The sequence below is a fragment of the Heliangelus exortis genome, chromosome 9 (assembly GCF_036169615.1).
Source record: "Heliangelus exortis chromosome 9, bHelExo1.hap1, whole genome shotgun sequence".
NCBI classification, from domain to species: Eukaryota; Metazoa; Chordata; class Aves; order Apodiformes; family Trochilidae; genus Heliangelus; species Heliangelus exortis.
The window spans coordinates 13,981,025-13,996,871 of NC_092430.1; the positions used below are offsets into that span (position 1 = coordinate 13,981,025).

Sequence of the window (15,847 nt, forward strand, 5' to 3'; positions counted from 1 at the left end):
TGGAAAAAAACAGCATTATGTGAAAATAAATGCCAACTCTGTTATTGCAAACTCAGGCCCCTCTAAACGGTTCACAGAACTCTTCAAAATCAAAATGAGCCGCACCACAGAGGGCAGGGACAGCGGAGCGGGCAGCCCCTCATGAAGGTGACACTCAGGTGGGTCCTGGGCACCTTCCTTGGGTGGTGTCACGTTGCCAGGTGGGGCCCGGCAGCCCAGCGCCTGCTGCCATCCCCGACTGAGACCCCCACGGGTGGAGCCTTCAGGAACCCCAGGCCTGTCCTAAGCACCTCCCTGCACCCCTGAGTCCCCTGCCCTGCCCTACGGAGGCAGCTGCCCATGGCCACGGAACCCCCAACATGGCCAAGGACCCCCCCGTGGCCACGAACACCGGTCCCCCCCCGCACCCACCTACTGCCTCTCAGGCCCCGCCCAGCCCCGGCGTCGCGCGGCCCCCCGGTCTTCCGGCGCGGGGCGGCGGGCTGTGGGTGTCTCCCGGTTGGCGTCACTTCCGCGCCCCTCCCTGACCCCGCCCAGCGCGGCCGGCGCGTGCAGCCGGTTGGCGGCGGATCCGGTGGCGGGGCACGAGGCAGCCGCGGCGGCGCGGCGGGGTGGGGCGGGGAGAGCCGGTCCGGTGCGCTCCGGGCCCGCCCGCCCCGCCGGCATGGGGCTGAGCTGAGGCCGCGCCGGTGAGTGGGGCCGCGGGACCGCCCGGCAGGTGAGGAGGGAGGGGTCCCGGGCTGGGCCGGGCCTCCGGCGGCGCCCCGCAGCCCCCACCCTCGCCCTGTGCGCCGAACCTCTTGGCCTTGAGCCGCGCCGGCGGCTCTTCTGACCCCGGCCCCGGGTGCGGGGGTCGTGTCGGGGCCGCTGCCGGGGGAAGCGGGCCCCGTGCCGGGGAAGGGCCGGGCCTGGGGCTGGGAGCGGGGAGCCGGTGAGCGGCCGCCCGCGTTATGCCCGCACTTGCGGCGCCGGCCTCGCCGTTCCTTCGCCCGCCGGTGCAACCACGGGGCTCGGCGACACCCTCACGGGTCCGCTGCCGCTCTGCCCTCCCGACCCGCCCGCCTGCAGCTCTGCCTGCGGGCCCCGGTCACCGCACAACGGGCACGGAACGGCGTGTGGGGAGCGGCGGGGTCACACACCGGTGGGCAACGTTAGCGACCATGTGGCTTATGGAAACGGAGCCGGTGCGCCTCGTCCCCTTCCCCGCAGATGAATCGGTGCCTCGGGGCTGCTGCAGAGGTCACGGCGTGCGCTGCTGTCAGGGGCTGTGCGGAGGCTTCTCGCACCGGCAGCACCCTGGGCAGCCACCGCTCCATCCCGGCGTGCAGGCCGCGGTGCCCGCTCCCGGGGGGGGAGCTGGCGGCTGATGTGGCATTGACGAGGCGGCTGCAAAAGCTGCACCGATCCTGAAGGTGAAGAGGAGGAACTTGAGCATCTGCAGTATCGGCTCCAAAGGCTTTTTGCTGCTACAGGGCTCTGGCCGGGATTTGTGTATCCCTGCAGGTGCTGTGGTTGGATGGAGGAGGCTCTTGGAGACGGCCAAGAAGCTGTTGCCTCCTTCAGCTGAGATAGCGTCGCCTCCAGCGATGGGAGGTGGTTAACTCTGAAGTGTTCTAACATGAGTGCTGATAGTTGGCTGCCTGCAGCAGCTGACTGCTTCCTCTTCATGTGAGCTTGCTGAGAGTTTTCTTCCAGTTTTAGTTACCATCATCACGCTTCCACTGCTGTATGCATTTACTAGAACTCTATGGTACTTTTTCAACTGGGGAAATTAAGTGTCACTTACACTGTTCATTCCTCTGACTTGTTTTGTTTTTTTTTATTTTAGGTGACTCAGCCATTGTATGTAAGATTTGTCCACACACTGGGTCTTCAGACAGGTTAGCTGTACTTTTCTGCCATCAGTTACATTGTATCTGAAAGAGTTGCTACTTGAACCTTTTGCTAAAGAATAAATGACTGTACAACACAAAAGCGTTGTACACTGTTGTGTACAGCACTTATCTCCTGTAGAATATTATATCTCACACCTATGGAGAAAGTTTTTTTTGGCATTATTTAAATATATTCTGTGGTATAAGTCGGGCCCTCATAAACTTAGTTTCCATGTACCAGTGTCAGTAGTGCCAGCAGTAGACCTCACCTGCATGTACACCAAGGAAATGTTTGTCTTGGTATGAAGTGTGACAGCAAGGACCACAAACTGCTAGTTTTGTAAACAGCTTTTTTGTGTTGCCTGATTACAAATACAACTTTATAATGTTAAGACAAGATGTACTATGAAAGCGTATTGAACCATATATTTGACTTGGAGCTTTATTGGTAGTGACTTAACTATTCTGACTTTTAAGAAAGGAATTGTTAAGGTGGCTTGGTGGAATAAAAATTGTGTGTTGTTGGTGTAGTCACCTGTGAAGAGGAACACTGACTTTTGGGGTCACCCAGTGGGGGTATCTGTGTCAGCTAGGAAAAACTGACAAAACTCCAAAGTACTCAGCTTTCAGAAAATGAGTAAGACAAAACTCCAAAGTACTCAGCTTTCAGAAAATGAGTAAGACAGAACATCTTCTTAACTTTGGTTTTGGCCAAAGCAGACTGTTTATGCCCCAAGGAGGAGAAGGAGAAGGCAGAGGAAGGGATCTGAGTGGTTCTGCAGGTTTGTTTCTAGCAGAGCTGCCTGCAGGCAGCAGCAGCGGCAGCTGCCTTCCTAAATACCTTCCAGGAGCAATGGGGCTGTTCTGAGTGCTCTTCTTGGTCTCTTCCAGTAGTGTCCTCTAGGCTTGGACTTTGTTTAACTCTCACCCCTAAATTTTTCTGTTAGTTGTTTTCTAGAATCAAGTGTCTATTCAAATATTTCATTTGTCTCTTTCTCCTCTGGGGAGGGCCTCATGACGGGAGCAGGCACTAATTCCTCCCTAATTTGAAGAGAGGGATGGAAGGTTCTTTGCTGCCTGTTCAGGCAGCATGCAATGCCTGTCGAGGGAGTGTGGGGGCTGCCTAGCCAGGGGGAAGTTGCATCATGGTGGCTGAGTATGATTGAGAAACTTTGTGATTCAGTCCTTCTGCTAGTGTGCCGTGTGACAGCATGCAGCATCAGACAAGCTGTTCTGCTCTGGTCTTAATAAATTATAAAAAAATTAAAAATTCTGTATTCACATGATGCCCTCAGATTAAATAAGGACATAGTATCCTCACTGTCCTCTGTGTGACATGTAAAACAGTCAACAAGACTTTCAGTGGTATGGAGACAAATTCCATTTATGTTGTGGGAGCAAAACATCTTTTTATTGTTAAAACCAGGTCCAGGTGGGTTGCCCAGATCATAGAGGAAATATGTACTAGAACTTGGAGCTGACAAGGAGAGAACAGGCTTTTGTCAAGCATCTTTACCTTTATATCCTTATTAATTTTTCTGGCAGCCTTTGGATGCTGTTTGCTTTATTTCTGTGAAATATCAACAGCGGAATACACAGATTTAGCTTGTCTAAGGTCTGCTGTAGGAATTATTACTTCTGGTGTCGAAAAATATTTGTGTTGAGTGATACACTTAAACGCCATTAACAGCAGGCCAAGGAGAACTGTTCTAACACTTGTATTTTTAAAATGTCTTTCTGGTATGACACTGATGGTAGCTGCTATGGAGGGAAGAGGTTTCATTCCTCCATTGTGAAGCAAAGCACTGTAATTAAGTCTTCCAAAATGAAAGTTTTAGAAATGAAGGACTTCCTTGGATTTAGTTTTCTTAATGCCCAAACGGTATCAGTGTAATGTAAAAATGCATGTGGCTGCAGTGTGCTTATAGACTCAGCTTTTGAATGGCTTAAAGACTTGTACTGAAGAACTGAGTGGGAATATATATGTGTATGCTTTTTTGATCAAGGATTTGTGGTCTCCACAACATGGCATCTAGTGTGGCTAAGCCTGCTTTGGGTCTGTAGTCACAGTACCACGCAAAACAGTAAGTTTTGTATATGTTCAGTGGTGAAAAAAATCCAGCATTCTGACTAGTGCTTGGATCTAGTTATGTTTAGCATGGGAGGGTTCATACAAAAGAAATCCTAGTTCAAAAATCCTGATTTTCCAACTAGGCATTTAAAAAAAATACTTTAAATAACAGTAATGCTGGTGTTTCCCTTTCACTGTTACACAATGAGCTAAAAATAGTTTTCATTCATAAAAAAGGTACTTCCTTTGTTAAATAATCTGCTTAGTGGAGAACAAAAGTTCAGTTTGTAGTAAACTAATTGTATTATAGCTTCCAGTTTTATTCTTAATTGAAATAAGCCTGTAAAGTTTAATCTTTGGTAGCTGAAAGGCAGACAAATGAAAAATGCTGGGCAATTTGCAGTTACTCTTCAGGAGTAACAGATGTCTACAGACAAAGTGCTGTGTGTTGCTGCTTCTATTCTAAGATACATAACTTCAGCACCATCTGCATGGAGCACTGTGCATGGGGTGACGTTCATGAGGGGGTCTCAATGGGAATGGTAGCAAGTCAATTACTACTTCAGTTGGATTGAGATTTTATGTGTCATTTAAGACCAGAAGATCATTCTTCAAAATCAAAGTACCTAACTGTCTTTTCTGGCCTTTTTTTAAAGTTATTTTGTGATGACATTTGCAGTTTAGAAGTTACATACAGCAATATAAATGGCAACTCCTTTAGAGTTTATTCTAGGTAGAGGATAACAAAATGCAAAGTGATAAATGGCAATGGCTATGAAATCAGCACTTGTCCTTATAAAAGGTAGGAGACAGAAGAGCAAAATGGGAAGGCTTTTGAGAAATGGAGAAAGTAGTAAGGCCAATTTATGAGCTTTGACTGACTTTGGATGCAAGAAAAATATATGCAGAGCATGACAGGAAGTCACATAATGAAGAAAATGTTTAAAAGAATAGTAAAGGCAGATACTGTAAAGGCCAAAGTGCAAATGGGATTGCAGCTAGCAAGAGGCATGAAAGCTGGCAATGTTCCTGACAAAGTACCTTTTATAGCAGGAATAAAATTGGAAAATGTCTCTTGATTCTGCACACACTTGGGTTTTCTACTGAAAGTGCAGAACAGTTAGAGTGCTCAGTACCTAATTTGCTTGTCTTCTCTAACACAATGTCATGCAGGTGCTTAATCTTAATACTTGTAATGAGGTAGTGTTTTACACTAATGTGTACTTCCATTAGATGTTCATGGATCAGCTGGCTCTGATAAGTTTCACTATATGATCCTCAAAACAGCTCAAAAATGCAAAAGTATTATCTAGAAATAGAAGAACTAGAAGAAGGCAAAGGACAAGTCTTCAGAGTTACAGTGGAAGAGAGCTGAGGAAGAGGAGTTGAAGTCTGACAGTTCACTTTATCTCTTTTTTTTTCCATCAATTGAAGTTAATAAGCAAACATTCTATTTTCTAGTGCTTGTGAGATAACTATGAGAAGAATAACAGCATGAACTGATTTATGGGAGAATTAATTGCATCCAAAGTCTAATGTTTTTACTGCAGAGCAGAAGGCTTTGCAGCTATGTCAAAAGCAGTGGAGGTCTTGTCTCCTGATGGACTTATTTGTTGAATGATATTTTCTTTTTCATAAGTTAATGTAGACATGATCTGGGGAAAGTAATCTAGGAAGCTTGCAAAATTGGGTGGATGATCCTATTCAGAGAACAGTAATTATTGATTCAGTGTTGAAATGAGAGGTTATGTTGAAGGTTTCTGTCCTGGGTACTGTTGCCTTTAATGGAAGCATCAATCAGCTGACTGATGAAATGTGCTTATTAAATTCTCAGGCACTATGTGTTGGAGGACGTGATGAGAGTTCAAAATGACCTGAAAAATAGGATGAAATTCAATAGGGACAAATGCAGAGTACTGCACTTATGCAAGAATTATCAGCTGTGCAAATGCAGGATGAGAAATAACTGCTAAGGTACTAGAAAAAGGACCTGGGGGTGTACTGTATCACAAGTTGAGTATGAGTCAGTGTCATGCTGCTTGCAGAAAAGGCAAATGTCTTACTAGGATGTTTAAATGGGAGTATTGTCTGTGAGATGTAAAGTTTAAATCCATTGGCTTTATTTGCTGTTGGTATACCCTCAATGTGAAGATGACATCTGTTTTGTATCCCACAAGAATTGGGACCACTTGGAAAGAGTTCAGAGAGAAATGCAGATGATCAGAGTTGGAGGAAACAACTTCATCAAGATGGAGGAAAATCTAAGTTATTTTGGCAAGAGATGAGGTTAAGGGGAATGTAAGAGGTTTCAAGTAGGTAAAAGATCTGTAAGAAGGAAGTGGTATTTTCAATGACTGTGATGGGCAGATTGAAATGGAATTAAGGATTTCATCAAAGAAAATACCAATGAAGCTTTAACTTTCTCACAATAAAATGGTACTTCAAGAAGTCTTTTATTGGTGACCATTAAGAACAAGTTAAGAAAGACATGGTTTATGTCAGGGAATAGAGTAAAATCCCTATAGCTGTCCCTTTTATCTCATTTTATAGGATTCTAGTTTTAGTTTGTGTCATATTTGGGCCAAAGATAGGGAAATACACAGGATTCTCTTTGTTCATTACTTGTTCGTATCATGCCAGTTCAGACCTTGCACAGGTAGATGTTGCTATATTGTGGTGCTTGTATCAATTTGGAAACATACATTCTTCTGGATGTTCCTTCTCTGGGATGCTGTTTCTGCAAATGCAGCAAGTGTTCTTGTGCTGTGGGGGGGATGTGGTGAACCCCTGTGATGCAGGTACTACAGGGTGGCAAGGTGTGTGTCTAACTTCAGTGTGCAGAGCATTGAGGAATTTTCAGTCCTAGTAGCTTCAGATTACTACTTCAGACTCAGATGGTAATCCTGATACTTCTGATCTGTACTGTGAAAGGTCCACCTTTGGCTTTGAAGATCTTTTTGAAGCAAACATACTTTGGTATGTTCACCAATACAGGGAGGCTAAATGAGGACAGATTTTAAAGTGTGAAGTCCAACTGTGAGTCTAGACATGCTATTCTACTTCTCATTTCTTTTTGTGTGCTCTTATAATTGATTTGGATTGTCTGCAGTATCCTTTCATGACAACAGAAAGGATCCAGCTGTTCCTTCTATTTCAGAGGTTGTTTTGTAAGATAACTGGAATGTGTGAAAACATCTAAATTAATCCTATGTATTTTGCTGTCATACCATGTCTCCAAATCAATGAAGAAAAGTACAGTTGCCCTTGTGAACTCTGGCCTTTAGATCTGCCACGGCATTCAATGTCAACAATAGCAAGAGCTTATCTTCTGGAGGGTGCCCTTAATGGAGCAGTAGATAGCAGGAGCTGAAAGTTCATCCATGTAGGTGAGCGCTGGACACCAGTGTGTTGGCAGTTATTTTGCATTGCCTCCTTGATTTTACCTTCACCTTGTAATAGTAGTTATTGAACGGTGTAACTTCTGGGTACAGATGACTTTTACTATTGAATTGCTATAGATTTTTTTTTTCTGAGCAGAGGGGTATGTTTTCTTACCTCTGTTTCTCAAAGAGGAACTCTTTTTATCTCAAGGGGGGTGGAAGAGTCCTAATATGTCTGCCATTTTCACTGAGTTGTGAAGGCTTGAAGCAAAGCCCAGTGAATTCAAAGGGTTGTTCCATTGGTTTGAACAGTCTTTGGCTGAGGGTTCTGCAGTACTCCAGATATGACAAGCCAGCAAGAACTGGTAATTCAAACAGGAACATTAAAGGGCTGTCAAATATGCAGTCTTGCAGAGCACATTTGGATTAACCCCATCTTCAGCTGGTCTGTTTGGTGAGGGTGACAGAAATGTTTAGTGATGTTTCAAGAGGGTCTTGATGTTACTTTCCTGCTTCAGAGCCATGATTTATTGCTAGAGACAATCTGCTGAGCCTTAATGTGGGCAATACTGAAGACCTGTGGTGTGAAAAGGAGTAATGGTTTGGCTGCAGTTTGGGAAGCCAGGCTTTAAATACCAACAGTGTATGGATGAAACAAAGCTTCTGACTGTTTGTTGTTCTATACAATTGCAATTATCTAGTGATTGAGTGAGATCAACCCATGGTGCAGGGCACGTGTCTGGTGCAGAGGCAGACGTAATGTGTCTGAGTGGACAGAAGTACTTGGAAAACCCCCCTTGTTCAGTCTCTCTTGGTTGAAAGTGTATTCAGCTCCCAGTTTCTTAAGTTTCAGTAGTTCATCTAAAAAAAATTGCATGTTTTTAATGACCCTGTCTTTTCCAGCAGAAATAGCTTTGCTACAGTAATTAACGTAAAAATGTAGGAACATATGTCATGTTTTACCATGCATACTGGATGCCTTTTGTAGGGGGAGAGCCCAATGAAAAATAAATAAACCAAATGTTGGTATCTTCATAGCTGCTGTTCCTCTGCCACCCTTTCTTTTAGCTAGCAACATCCCTTCACCAGATAGAACAGAGGAGTCAGCAGCCAGACTATTAGCATGCATTACAAAGGATTCGTGTGCCTCAAGCTGGTACTGGTGTGCTATTAGCATTTGTAACACCAGTTCTTAGCCTATGGTCATTTTGGTAGTAATTCTCTGGCTGTTCTCTTGTTGCTGAAGATAGCTGGTCTACATAACTCCATTGGTAGAATGGATTGTAGGAGTGTTCTGCGCAGCTTTCAGTGCAAAGTACTTTGATTTTGTGTAGTCTGCATTTTGCGTGTGGAAAAAATGTAGAGAGCCTTGGTTTCTTCTGCTTGCTGTTATCCTCCAATGGCATGAAAACTTGTGAAGCAATAGCATAAAAAATGCCATAATTCTCTCTCCTTACGAAGTCGGGTAACACTTGCTATATGTAACCTATATAGGAGAACCTAGATCTATTGTCAGACAGAAATTATGATTAGGTACTGTCATCAGAAGCTGTATCAGGTTGAGAATATATTGATGTACACCCTGAGAAAATGCTTTCTGTTGACTTACTGCTAAATTGTAGTAACTCACCTTTTGTAAAGCTCATTTTCCTTGGGGACTGTAATGTTTCACCATCTGCATGTTGAGCTGTACCTAGGCAGTTGAGTTTGAGTTCACAGGGCAGTTATTTTGTGGTGAATCATCTGCTTGGTCGTTCATTGTATCCTCCCATTTTATCTTTGATAGATTCTTCAAGTATGTGTTTTATATCTGTACTTTCCTCTATTAGGGAACATGTTTGGGACATCCAGTATACTTTGGATGCTAATTTTGAGGTTAGCTAAATTAATATTTCTTGATTTTGAAAGCATGGTAGTGTATCTGTTAAATACAGCTATGAAAATTAGATCAGTATGTGTAACATTAGCATGAAAGATGGTTAAAATACAGTAACTTGCAACTGATTTCCTTCTTACTGTTCCATAGAAATAAGGTAATGTTCAGAGCTTCATTCTTTTGAAATCTTTTTGATTGTTTTGCTTTCTTTCATCTGCTTGTGAATTTCCTGAAGTGCAGGTAAGATGGGAGTTAACTTATTGCCTGTCAAAGTTGCACATGTGGATTTCTAATTCTTAATCAGACTGGTTTGCTAGGTATCTTGGTTAGAGCCTGCTGCATGTGGAATTGTTCTATTCTTCTGTAGTTTCTGTGAGGATCATACAAACCTAAGGATTCTGCAGAGCCTCTACAAGGGCTCAGTTTTAACTTAAGTGTTGAGATTCTGTTGAAGCTTCAGGGTGAAGCTTTGACAGAGCTGCCCTGTGGTTACTTTTACATGAACTGTGTATGTCTCTTCTCTCTTCTTTTCTATAGAAAGCCAGGGTGAAAAAAACCAACATTGTGTTCAAAGTGTTTTCAGATAAATTATGTGCTTTGCTCTTGTTCCCTTTACCCTGGGGTTTTAAGTGTAATATGGGTAAGGATTTAGATGCTGTGGTACCATGTGGAATGGAAGTATTAGCTTCATCCTGTGAACCAGAAATCCAGAAAGATCTCTGCTCATCAGAAATGGCATGTGGGGATAGTCCTGATGGGAACTTTTTGTGTTCTAGAGATAGTTCAGGGACCTAGGACTTGGTGGTAAGGAATTTAGTACCTATATAATTGAAATTTTCATTCCTTCATGGCTTATGAAAATGTTTTAAATATCTCATCTTGCAAGCCACTGTTGCTTGAATGTTCTTTTATGAACAGGTGCTGGGTATGGTTAAGTGGAAATGCTAACTCAGAGGTGGTTGAAGTTGAAAGTGCTCTCTGGAGGTCATCTTGTTCAATCGCCTTGCTCAAGCAAGACTACCTAGAGCCAGTTGCCTGGAATCATGTCCATGTGGGATGTATTTTTAATACATGTAATAGTATTTAATGCTTCTATTCATCTATAGATGAATATCATTTTTTTAACATCAGCGCTTAATGTAGCCAGGAGGTGATTCAAGGAGCATGTGATTTCTCTTCCATGTACCTGTAAAGTCTTTGTATGCGTAAGAGAAAAAAGACATTTCTGCTCTTGAAAAATTGTAAAATTATTTTAATTAGCTGTTTGTTGTTTTCTCATTCATTTGTAGCATTAGTGTATTACTGGCATTGTGCAAGTTATTGCGGGGAATGAGATGTTGTAAGAAACATACATAGATGAATTGAGAAAGCTGCTGACAAGGATGATCAGAAATATGCACTAACCTCTCTAAGGGAAGCTGTTGGTCATTTCTGCATGGAGAAAATCGAAGGGTGGGGGATAAAACAGTTTCTAAAAGAATTGCAAGGGGCAGGGAGGGAGGGAAGGAGTAGGCATGACTTAACTGCCACTTCAAATACAAGTAGAAGGCTTTGTCTGAGAGTAGCAGATAGAAGGTCAAAAAGAGAAAAATCCTTCCCCATGAACTCAGGGATTGTTTGATGCATGATGCTGGAATGCTTAAAATCCGTCCCAAAATATATTAAATAAAAAATTAGAAAAATCCAGTTAGTATTAAAGATTGTTATTTGGCTGACAAAGCTCTTGAACTGGAAGTCACTGGGACTGAGCAGAGTCTGCTGGGTAAGTATCATTGTATGACTCCACTCACAATGGCTCCTTGACTGCTGCTTTTCAGGGTGCTTAGTCAAAGTGGTTTTCATCTCACTGCTGGGGACTGTTAATTTGTTGCTTAGCCTTCAGCCAGGCTTTCTATTCTCTTGCTTTCGTTCAAAGGCTGTAAAAGGTCCTCATGCATTTAATGTACATGGAGAATTGTGGCAGTCTAACATTGCTTTAGAAAGCTGACCTCTGTTTTCACCTTATATTTATGAAAATGCAAGGCTAATGGGGAAAATCTGAGTGGAGCATCTGGACCAGAGGTGTCCGAGAAAAGGCTGCTTTAAGTTTTTGTGTCTAGACAGTGGTGATGCTTCAGTTGAGGAAAGAGTGCTCCTTGATACATTTAATGTACATACTACAAAATCTCAGTTCTGCTTTTAAGAAAATTGTTAAAGACAGGTACAGTTACATCTCTTAGTACTCTTACAAAAGAGGTTATAGGAAAGAAAAAAATAATTGAAAAAAGGTAGTTCAATTATAGATGTAAATATTGCTCTAGACATGGTTAGTTTAAGGAGGATGTCTCCTTTTAGGCAAGTGTACAGGATAAAAGTTAACTATAAACTGACTGGTAACTCTCAGCTGTTGCTTACAGGAAGAAGCAAGTCTGAAGACCTTTACTGACTGTCAACGTCAGTGCTGAGAAGGCTGCAGCAGGTGAAGGGAGATCATATGCTGAATCTCCCATTCAGCATATGGGAGATTTTAGCAGAATCTGTTTCCTTTCTACAGATGTCCCACTGCTGCTGCCCTGGGAGTCATTCCCCAGAGGTACACAAGTGCTGCAAAGTATAATTTAGAATCAGCTATTTAAGGCAGTGATGAAACATACTGTAGTAGGTGGCTATGAGTTCATTTAATTCACAGATTGCAGAAGTCCTCCTCTGAGGCATAGCTGTTTACTAAATTGCTAAAGCTATTCTGGGTTTGTAGGACTATTCTGAATGACTGGGACATAGTAGGTAAATGGATGTGGGCCAAAGCTTACAGGCATGGAGGAGTTGGGTTAAATCCTAGAGTGCTGTATGTCTTTTCTTTTCTTGTCTTTGTGACACTTCAGTTCGTGGAGATAAGGTTACTTTTCCCCCTTGGTTTTCTTGTGTTACCTCGTATGGTAGTTCTGAGAGTAAATCAGGAGCTAAGCTATTAGGTTGCATAAGTTCCTGTGCATAAGAAAATAGTCTTCTGCAGCAGTCTCATCTCTGAATGAAGCTTGTTTGAGGACTTTTCTGTTACTTATCCAGTTATTAGAATACGATGGAAAGAAATAAATTGCCCTGCTTTACATCTTAAATTGTGTTAAATTCTTTAATTCAATCTCTTAATTTTAATTTTTAGTGGTTTTATATGATATTTGAAGTTTTAGCAGTTTCCGTCATGCATAGTATTTCAGCTGGTTGGTGGATTGATTACATACAAGAAATGCTCTTTCCTTGAAGTGTTTGTGATCTAAGTGTAATGAATTTGACAGATATGTAGGGCTTTTTATGAATTTATTATGGCTGTTTAAAAAATCTGTATTTCATTAAAAAAAGGTTTAAGTACTGAACTTTGACATGTTTGCATATGTAGATCTTCATAGTAAGAAGAAATTTTCAGACGTATGGCTCGGTGCTGTTTCTGTAAATGTGAATTATCCTCTGCGTCTGCATTTAGCAGTGCCTAATTGAAATCTAGGTTTTACATCATGACTTCAGGAAAGTATGAAAAAATACTTTGTCTCAATGGTTGGCTGAAAGCAATGAAAGATACTAAGTCATAGGATGGGAAAGAAAAGAGACACTGAAGCAGACTGCTTGCTTGTGATGCAAATAACTGGTTCTCAACCTGTGCCATAGTCATAGCTGTATGCCAACTATGTGTGGTTTTGTGGAAACAAAAGTTAAATGTTAAGAGATTAAACATAATTAATCTCTTGTGATTAGTTTGGTTGGACTAGATGATCTCCTTGTAGGTGAACAAAAACTTGATTCAAATGTTCTTATGTTAACCTCAAAACTATTTTCCAAGAATTTAGAAGAAGAGGAAAAAAAAGTCATTGCCTCCTTTCACTGAGCATCCATACTACAAAAGCAAATATATCCCAGGAAGCAGATACTCTATACTGCACAATAAGGCGGCAGCCACACAGGAAAGGTTGGGCTCTTGGCACAGCCCCTGAGGGGAAATGCTTCCTTGAAAGGACCCATTGTTGCTGGATGTGGGTCTTCAGATTCCCAATTCTCCACCAGAAAACTTGCAGTTCTCTTGGTAGTGGGATGGGGCATCTTTGCCGTCTCCATTACCTGACCATAGTAGTCTTAGCTATTTAATCAAATTGAAGTACTGAATAAAGTTCATGCCCCATGGGGGGAAAGGAACATCTGTTTTAAAAAGTGTGAAAGGAAAGTTGGGGAACAGTTTCAGTGCTCAGCTATTGAAAATACACTGGGTGTAATGGTGCCGTGCCTCACTCAAGGTATTTGAAGCAGTTTAAATTTCTCTTCCAAGACTAAATAAAACATTTCATTGTCCCTCTTGTCAGTCTGTGAACTCAAACCCAAATGTCTTGTAGGCTATTCCAAGAGAGGAAAGAAACAATAAGCATCTCAAATAAATGTATCCTTTATTGGATTCTCTGATGGGTATAGACCTTCTTTCCCTCATGGCAGCCAAGTGGGAGATCCAGAAATCTAAAAAAGGAAATGAGGAAAGACAGTTTCTGTGTGTCTGAGAGTGTGAGCAAGCTTTGGGCAATTTGGACTTTCGCTGCTTGATTTATCAGCTGACATTTTTCATTAGTGTAAAGAGGTGATGTAAGATAAATGAGATGCTGGGAAGGTTAGGTGGTGAACTGCTTGGCTAGTTGTCCTTGATATGTATGACTGCTTTTCTAAATTCTCTTCTAACATGTCTTCAACTTGTGTATGTGCTGTTATGGTAATGGCTAATTTTTAAGTGGTCTGAAGACAGTAATCTGAAAGTTTGGAGTATAGTATTGGCTATAGTACTTTGTTATCATGATTAATTGTGACACTGAGTTTATTGTTAGATGTAGAATTAGAATTATCTTTCCTTAATGTAGCATGTATTCTCCTGTAAACACTGCAATTGCTATTGCAGTCTGCAAAAAGTATACTTTACAAAGAATGCACTACAAATGTAAATACAATTTTGGTTTGGTGATTGTTGGATACAATGGTCTTCCTTAAGCCTAAACACAGAAACAAAAGCTTGTATTATAACAGAAAGCCCAAGATGGGAAGTGATAAAATAGGTATTGAGTAGAGGGCTTTGTTAAAATTTAGCTCGTGTACTTGTAAAATTTCCATGTATTCATTAAACTATTATGTCATTCTTATTGTTAGAACTTGGTTAGTTGACTAAAGTGTTAAGCTTTGTTTGTAGTACAAATTATAACCTTAACTTCTTTCAAAATATAGCTGGACAATTTTTGATCTTCCATAGTTCTTTTAGCTTGTAGGTCTTATCCATACATTTATTGTAGGTTACGTCAGTAAGTTCATCATTGAGGGTTCAGCTGCAAACTACTGAAGATCCTTAAGTCACAATGACTTCCATTACCATAAGGTGCATTTCTGATACTGAAGGTGCCTCTCAAGGAAGGTATCTTTTTAAAGTTTGTAGTCTGGACTAGAAACTTGTAACAAATATTAAAATGTTAAAACAATACTGTAAAATGTTACAAGTGAATTAATACACTTAAGTTCGTCCTAGTGTATGTTCCAGTGAAATGCAGTAACCTTTGTTTTTTCTGGTCATAAAAGTGAGACATCCCCAGACTATTGGATACATAGTTTTTTAGGTATAAAGTGTTTCAGTTTGGAAGTGATTTTTGGTTGATGTGGTTTTTATATTTTGGGGGCAGGCGAAGACAGTATCTCCTATGTGGTGTCAAGCTTGGCAGGTGGCATGGGAAGGCCCTAGCATTGTGCTCAGATAGGTGGATCCCTCTGGATCCAGGGTGCCTTGTAATCCTGTCTGCCCCAAAGCATGGCTGTGGTTCTAGACACTAAGTGGAAGTTGTCACTGTAATAGTGGTACACCTCAGAGGTGCAGAAATGCTGAATGCAGCTACACCTGTGTTCAGAACCTCCATGAGGTCTAAGAATCCACAAGAAGGGACTTTGGAAACTGTTTCCTCTGAAAAAATAGCAAGACTGAATGATACCAGAGAGTGAGGAATGATGACAAAAGGCTATTCGGATATAAGATGATACCATGTGGATTTTATCAGGGCCTTCTTGCAGCCTTTAAATTTAATCAACTCCTAGCTTTTATAATTGCAAGTCTGTTTAAGTTAAATTGTTGTCTTTTCACTTCTGGGTGCTGCAGGTTCTGCCAGTCTTTTCAAAATTAGGCAGTGGAGAAATTTTAGAAAGTGGTACACTAATTCTATAGATGCAGAAGTAGGATCTCATGTAAAGGAGGAGGATTTCAAAGTAAGTAAGGGACTTGTGTCCAAGATGTTGTGAGCAGAAGTTTTGCTTTCAGCTCTTTAAAGCTTGAAATACTCTGTTGAGGTTGGGGTTTTTTTGTGATTGATTTTTAAAGCATGCAGTGTGTTATGTGGTGCAGTTTGAGAAGAATGTGGTCCTAAATATTTTTTATTTTTATTTTTTCCAGTTGTTACATCATCTTAACCTTGTGTCCTTGTTCATTTATTTATTGATGCAGCACATTTTAAATGAAGTCAGTGTGTTAGATTCAGCTTTTCAGGTATTGTGTGTGGAACTCGTTGGCAGTTGGCATGGGCAGGAGCTGCAAGCTCAAGTAGTAATAGCTGATAAGCCTTTTCCTTCTATTTTTATATCTCCATTTAATAGTGTGCTTTTTCTACAGTAT

At 41.7% G+C, this 15,847-nt stretch overlaps 1 protein-coding gene across 4 annotated transcripts in view; it reads left to right on the top strand.

Annotated features, from left to right (window-relative positions):
* Window positions 1-514: 514 nt before the first annotated feature.
* ATP13A3 (ATPase 13A3) overlaps window positions 515-15,847 on the top strand; it is a 57,904-nt gene continuing 42,571 nt past the window's right edge. The window contains exons 1-2 of one of the 4 annotated variants that reach the window (XM_071752233.1): window positions 549-718; window positions 1,829-1,880. The gene's annotated coding sequence lies outside the window, so the exon portion shown is untranslated. Of the gene's footprint in view, window positions 719-1,828; window positions 1,881-15,847 lie in introns of all 4 variants that reach the window. The other 3 variants (XM_071752234.1, XM_071752237.1, XM_071752235.1) reach the window with 3 other exon arrangements.